Source organism: Fukomys damarensis, unplaced genomic scaffold (assembly GCF_012274545.1).
Source record: "Fukomys damarensis isolate Sample0158 unplaced genomic scaffold, DMR_v1.0_HiC HiC_scaffold_18, whole genome shotgun sequence".
NCBI lineage: Eukaryota > Metazoa > Chordata > Mammalia > Rodentia > Bathyergidae > Fukomys > Fukomys damarensis.
The window spans coordinates 20702265-20709468 of record NW_022900930.1 but is presented as its reverse complement, the minus strand read 5'-3'; positions in this window follow the sequence as shown (position 1 = coordinate 20709468).

Genomic DNA, 7204 nt, shown 5'->3' with positions numbered 1-7204 from the left:
TGAATCAAGATGTATGTATGGATATCAAAGGAAAAGATGATAAAGCCAGAGCCATCTGACAAGCAGTGCAGCCTGGGGCCTTGAGGGTACTATCAACAGCAGTGCTCAATAACTCTCCAAAGCTGTATAGTGTGTATAACTAGTCCCTAAGTTGAAGACAGAAAGCTAAGGAAGTGAATGATGCACTTGGAAAAGATTCCCATCAAATGATTAACCTTCTGGAAAATGTATGTATGTATGTAGTAAATCTCATTCCCAGATAAATTTTGGGTAATAAAAGTTTTATTCAGGAAAGTTGATATTTAAACCTGACTTTCAATTTTTGTTAAACCTACATTAGACGTTAAATTTTCAGTAAAACATTGCTTCCTATTTTTTTTTACTTAAATATTCATTTAACCCCAGAATAATCTGTTACTCATATTTTAATTCACATAATCTGTGTCAGAGATGGAAATGATAAATTATATCATGCTCTATATTATCAAATATCTGTTTGTGTCCTAATTACCTGCCTTACTTAATGCTTGAAAGAGCTATCTCAAGAAAAATAAATTACATTTTAGACTTGGGTACTATGTTTATTCTAATAATGTATGTCAATTTGAAATATAACTTTAAAAGGTAAATTAGTGGCTACTCAGTGAAAAATAAAGGAAATACCACTTTGAGTTGAAGTCATCAGTGACACTCAGACTCTCTGCTAACCTGTTCCTTGTGCCTTTGTCATAGATTATGAATTTCCCTGACCTGACTGAGGAATAAAGAAGTAGAAACACCAGAGCATTTGGCTCACCTGACAGCAGAGAGTGAAATCATATAAGATCAAGCCTGGGAATCAGTAAAAGTGACTACTATGATTGGGACCCATGGATTTAGAGTTTAGAAACCTCACCAGATGGTGTACATTTTTTTATTGAGTTTATTGGTACAATCTAGGTATACAATACAGTTACATTTATTACTGGGATCCTGTTCCTTTACATGACAGGTCTTGGTTCTCATTTTTTCCCCTTGTCTCTGCCCTCCCTTCACCCCCTCCTCTCCTCCCCATTTACAAACACTTTATTTCCATTTTTTCATTTTCTCATGTTTTTTTTCTTTTCCCTTGTTCCCTTTCCCCTACCCTTCCCACTTCCCCTACACCTTTAGCCCTTTTCTTCCTATTTAACATTATTAATTATACCATTAGGATCTTGTGTGCTATTATAGTTTTTCACACCAGAGAAACTATTCGGTATTTACACCTGTGTGACTTATTTATTTCACTTAAGAGTATATCCTCAATATGTATTGAGATGCTATGCTACCCACGGTCATGAACAACCAGAGAATGTGAGTTTCTTTGACCTGTGTCACAATTACAAGATACCTATTACAAGAAGATCAGTTTTTTTTAAACCTGTAATTTTTCTAGAAGAATAAAATATCTTTGCAGCATCTAATGAGATGCCCAATTGGTATTTAAATTTTTCTCTAGTTTTCTCTAGTTTCTCTTAGTTTTGGGAACTATCCCATGATAAAGCCCCTTCTCTATGTTTTCCTCATCCTTCCATTTTCCCAGCATATACATTGATTTACACATGAGCTGCACGGATGTGGTTCACTTGGAACTTTCATGTTCTAAGGCATTCCACTTTCTCGGCTAATGTCGAGAGACCTACACAAAGTCAAACCACAGTTCTCCCCTTGGGGGTTCCCAGGTGGAACTCACAAAAACAGATGATTAATCTGCTTTGGTGAGAAGTTCAGGTCATGAGATTGATGGTGCAATGGCAAATGCAACGATGGTGATGAGCAGAGAGAGCAACGAGAAGAAAAGGTACTGGGGTAGGATGAATGTTCCAGGTGATGCTGAGCTTCAGCCACATGTCTATCCTGCCATGTTCAGTGGTTCCACCCCGCCTTGGAAGCCAGGAGCCAGTGGATGGCCATTGGGCTTAAGTGGATTGTCTTTAAGTTGTCAGCCAAAGTGATTTACTGATTGTCAGGTCAGGTGCTGAACGAAGAAAGGGGTCCTACTCTGAAGAGATGATCTTCAGTCTTTTCTCTCTTTGTGCTACTGTATAACTCTCCTTTATGCCAGGTTATTAGTACATGTGTCTACTAGCCTTTTAAGTGTAATGACATTTGAGAAAGTGTAGTTTCTTTTATACAGTAGAAAATTTAAAGGTAATGTGCTTTATTTTAGAATACTAAAATATTGCCAGGTTTGCTCTAACACAATCAATACCCAGACTAAGCAGTTCTTTCTCCCCCTGTAATTAAATCAGGCTCATTCGTGTTTTTCTCCTGGCTATCTACATTCCAAGTTTCAGTAACAAATCTCTCGCCTGTAGTTACTAACAATGGATTCATTGCATTCTCTCATCAAATTCTTATCCAGAAAGTCACCAAATGATTATTTAGTTGGGCTTTTTGGGCTAAATACAATTTTAAATTACCTGAAGTCTTTAGCTGTTTCCACTCCTGTTCTTTTTTTTTGTTTTGTTTTGTTTTGATACCGGGGATCGAACTCGGGTCCTTGTGCTTGCGAGGCAGGCCACCAAACCGCTGGGCTAAATCCCCAGCCCTCACTCCTGTTCTTTTGATTCTAGGATACATTTTTTTGGTACTGCCTTTCTGTTGTCCATAATTATATCTTCTTTCTACCTATCTGTCTTTGTTAGGGTTTATATGCATTGGTCCTTATCTTCTCTGATATTAATTTGTATTTCATCCAAATAGAAACTAAATATAAATTTATATAAAACATTTTAATATTTTTTCTTTTTCTATAAGGAACACAGTGAAGATTCTGTTAAGAAAAAAATGATCATATTTAGGCCTAATTATTTTATGCACAGAGCAGTTCATTTCCAGTTGTTTACTTTGAGGTATTCATAACTATGCTTTGGTTAATGGTAGATCACATATGCAATGGAGGTCCAGTGCTATAATGGTGAAGATGAAAAATCTCTATTGTGTCATGATGTAGCCCATTACAATGTCAGAGCACAAGGCATCACTCATGTGTTAATGGTGAGGCAGTTGCAAACAAATCTGCAGCACTGTCAGTACTATAAAGATCCTACAGCAGAATGATAAATGCTCTCTTACTGGTTGGTGCTTGACCTAGCTGTACAGCACAGTAGTAGAGTGTTTGCCAAGCATGCATGAGATCCTGGGTTTGATCTCCAGCACTGCAACAAACAAACAAGACAAAAGAAAGCTCACTGTAAAATTGTCTGCGGTGCCATGCTATTGTGTAGTGCTGGTGGCCACCTCAAACGTCTTACATTTACTCTAGCCACTGATTACATCATTTGCTCTTGTGCTTGATTTAATTTCATGTCGTTTTGTTCATCATAACGCTAAAATGCACACATACTATCTATCATCTATCTATCTATCTATCTTTCTCCCCTAGGTACGTGGTCTGTATCATCTAGTTATGGGTAAGTACATTTTATGACAAAAATCACCTGAGAACATATTTCTTAGACTGTCCCTGTCATTGTGAGCCATGACTGTATAGCTTAAAAGTATATGTTTTAGCTGAATGGCAGTGAAAAGGCACAGGAGTTTCCAGAAGGGAATTATTTTCTTAAACTATATTACACTTCCACACTAAGGTTTCTTTCTTTCTCGTCAATGTCAACTTTAAATTTTACACAGATGAATATGCAATAAATTAAGACTTTTTAAATGGACTTTTTCATATAGTAGTATTATCATAGAACTCTAATTGTACTTCCACTTTTTCAGCATTCTATGCCTTAATTGTTATCACCAACACTAATCTTTTTCACTGAGTTTATTGGTACTTTCTAGGTACATAGTACAGTAACTTTTTGATATTGTAACCAATGGTGTTTACTACTCAAAACAATGTTGTTTTTGAAAGCCAATGACTGCAGAGAATGACATCGGGGAGACATCCACTCCTACCAAGGACACTCACCAAACCCAAAGCCCCCTGTCTCAGCCTTTGTCCACAGATCCAGCCTCTGGGCCCACCCATAGCTCAGGCCAGCCCTGTAGCACCAAGCTCCATAGTGGAACCTGCATCCCAATGCCATGCTGGAGCCAGAATCCAAACTAGTTCTTGCAGCCTGGGACTCCAAGAGACCCAGAGCCCAGCCCTGCCTCTGTAGACTTGGGGCTTGGCCAACGCTTGAGGGCTGAGGCTCTAGTCTCCTGACACAGACCTAAAGATCAGGCCAGACTCAGAGGATCAAGAACTAAAGCTGGCACTCAGAATCAGTAACCAGGCCTATTCCAGAATTAGGAGGGCCTGTGCCGTGAATCAAGGCTCCAGGTCTTTCCTTTGGATCCATAGAGAGTGGGGAGATATTTGTTAAAGGCTACAAAATTTAAATTAGATAAAAATAAGTTCTGACTTCTATTGTGCAGCTTAATAACTATAGTTAATGTTCTGTATACTTAAAAGTTTAGAGGAAATAGATTTCAAATGTTCTCACTACCACAAAAATTGTGTTTGTGAGATGATAGGTTTGGAAAATTGCTTGATGTAATCATTAAATATCTGTCATTTTTATTTTCCGTTTAAACAATTTCCTGAAGTAGCATATTGATATAAATAGCATGAGCAACAGAAGCAGCAAAATAACATTCAAGAGTTACAGACAGTTTGGCTGTTACTCTAATGGTCATTTTAAGTGTATCAAAGATAGGAAACTCATCATGGCTCAAAATATAATTATTACCCTTGTATGTGAATCAGATGGTTCATAACCATGGGTAAAGGGACTACCTGTCTTCAGTTATTGTTTTTTTAAAAAACATTTAACTTCTTATTCATTTTATTTATTTACTCAACATTTGCCATTTGATAAATTATCATGGGGAAAGAGAGCAAAGAAATAAGCCTGAGTTCTCATAGCAAGATGTTAAAGCTCATGAGCAGGAAGAAACAGTATAGAAATATAAAACTAGGTAATAATTCTGGGAACTCATAAATGCTGTGAAAAAATGAAGCAGGGTAAAGGGACAGTGGGATGGAACACATTTATAGATGTGATACTTAAAGATGGCAGCTCTGAGGAAACAGAGTTTGTGCAGAAGACTGGCTAAAGCAAGCATTTGGGCGTCTGGGACAAGAGTGGCCCAAAGAGAGGAAGTGAAGGGATGTTGAGGCTAGAGAAAGCTGAGAGGAAGAATCTGCCACCAGCCCCATTCAGCTCATTGCAAAAAAATATTCAGTCTTTTGTGGATGTAGGGCTCATGTCCCCATTTTCTTTCTGGTTCTTGGACAGAAACTTCTTTTAGGTCCTTGTCCCATAATCCTTTCATCTCAAAGCCAGCACTGAAGAGCCTTCCTGTTGTTCAGTCTCTCCCACTTTGAATCTTTGACTTGTACTTGACTAGACTAGGCCCTTCCAGACCATTTTCATTTTGTAAGCTCAGAGTCAACTGAGTAACAATTATATCTGCAAGACTGTTTCTATCATGTACTGTGAACATGACCAGCTCTGATATTTCATCATAGTCATAGTTCTCTGGAACAGAGTGAGAAATTTAGGGGAACTTTTTAGAATTCTTTTCAACACTGTCTCCTTTCAAAGTAATTGATTTGGTTCTTTGGCTCTACAAAGAAATTTTTTGTTTTTATTGAATTAGTAGAATATAGCTTCTGTTTCATTGTAAGAAAAATTCAAACTAAACCAGAAGTGTATTTCAGTAAGTTAAATCTTTTATCTCCCAGGAAAGAACATCTGAGAGTTTTTACTGTTTATGAAGGCATGGTGCATTTTGTTGTAGTTATCTCTTTTTTAAAAAAATTAAATTTATTGGCACTTTTTAGGTATACAATACAGTTACATTCATCACTGGGATTTTGAACCTTTACATGATGTGTCTTGGTTCTTAGTTTTTTCCCCATATCCCTTCCCTCCCTTTACCCGCTTCACCCTTCCCTATTTATAAAGACTTTGTTTGCATTTTTTCCTTTTCTCATATTTTTTCTTTTTCCCTTTTCCCTTTCCTTTCCCCTACCCTTCCCACTTGCCCCTCCTTTATCCTTTTTCTTCCTATTTCACATTATCGATTATACAATTGGTACCTTATTTACACTTTTAGTTTTTCATACTAGAGAAGCTATTCGTTATTTACACATGTGTCCCATTTATTTCACTTAAGAATATGGCATCAATATGCATCCACTTAGCTATACATGACTCTAGTTTCTCATCCTTTATGGCTGAATAGTACTCCATTTTCTCCCCACAACCCTGCCAACATTTGTTATTGGTTAATTTCCTGATAGCAGCCATGCTTTCTGGGGTGAAGTAGAATCTCAGTGTTGTTTTCATCTGCATCTCTTGAATGACCAGTGATGATGAACATTTTTTCATATATTTATTTGCTGCTTTTACTTCATCTAAAAAATGTCTGTTCATTTCAGATGCCCAGTTTTGAATCGGGTCTTTGTATTATTATTATTATTATTATTATTTTTTAGTTCTTTATATATTCTAGAAAGTAGGCCTTTGTCTGAGGAACAGCTGGTAAAATTTTTTTTCCCACATTGTAGGTTGTCTCTTAGCTCTGCTTGTGATTTCTCTGCTGTGCAGAAGCTTTTTAAGAAGATGAGATCCCAGTTAATTCTTTGTGCTAGTTCCCATGCTGCTGAGGATTTGTTTATAATGTCTTTTCCTATGCAAGTGACTTACAGAGTTCTACCTAACTTATCTTCCCACAAATTTAGTGTTTCTGTTTTAATTATAGTCATCTTTTTTCCTATAAATCTGGTAATAGATGAGATCTAAAATTCAAGTTCTTTTAAACTGCGCTAAGTAGAGGGGTATGTTTTGTCTTGTCAGTTGCTGGTGTGCCAGTTAATATGCTGAACCTAAAAGGCAGCAAATCATGAATATTAAACAGGCATACTTTATTATAGTCAAAAATATTTTATTAGCGATATTATCCTACATTTCTAAACAATATAGGCCTTCATTCCAGTAATATAAATCAAATATTTATGAGTCAACTCTCAGTAAATCTAATTTATTAGTTAGAATGATGTACTGTAATGTTGATGAATAAAAACAGGAGAGATTTAATGGGTGATTACATCATTTAAATATTTTTTAAAAACACAAAAGGGGAATAAATTATTTTACATATCTAGTACGTAAATCTAAGACTCAAGGTTAGAAGTTACAAGAAGGAATATTTCAATATATGGGGAAATGTTTTCATA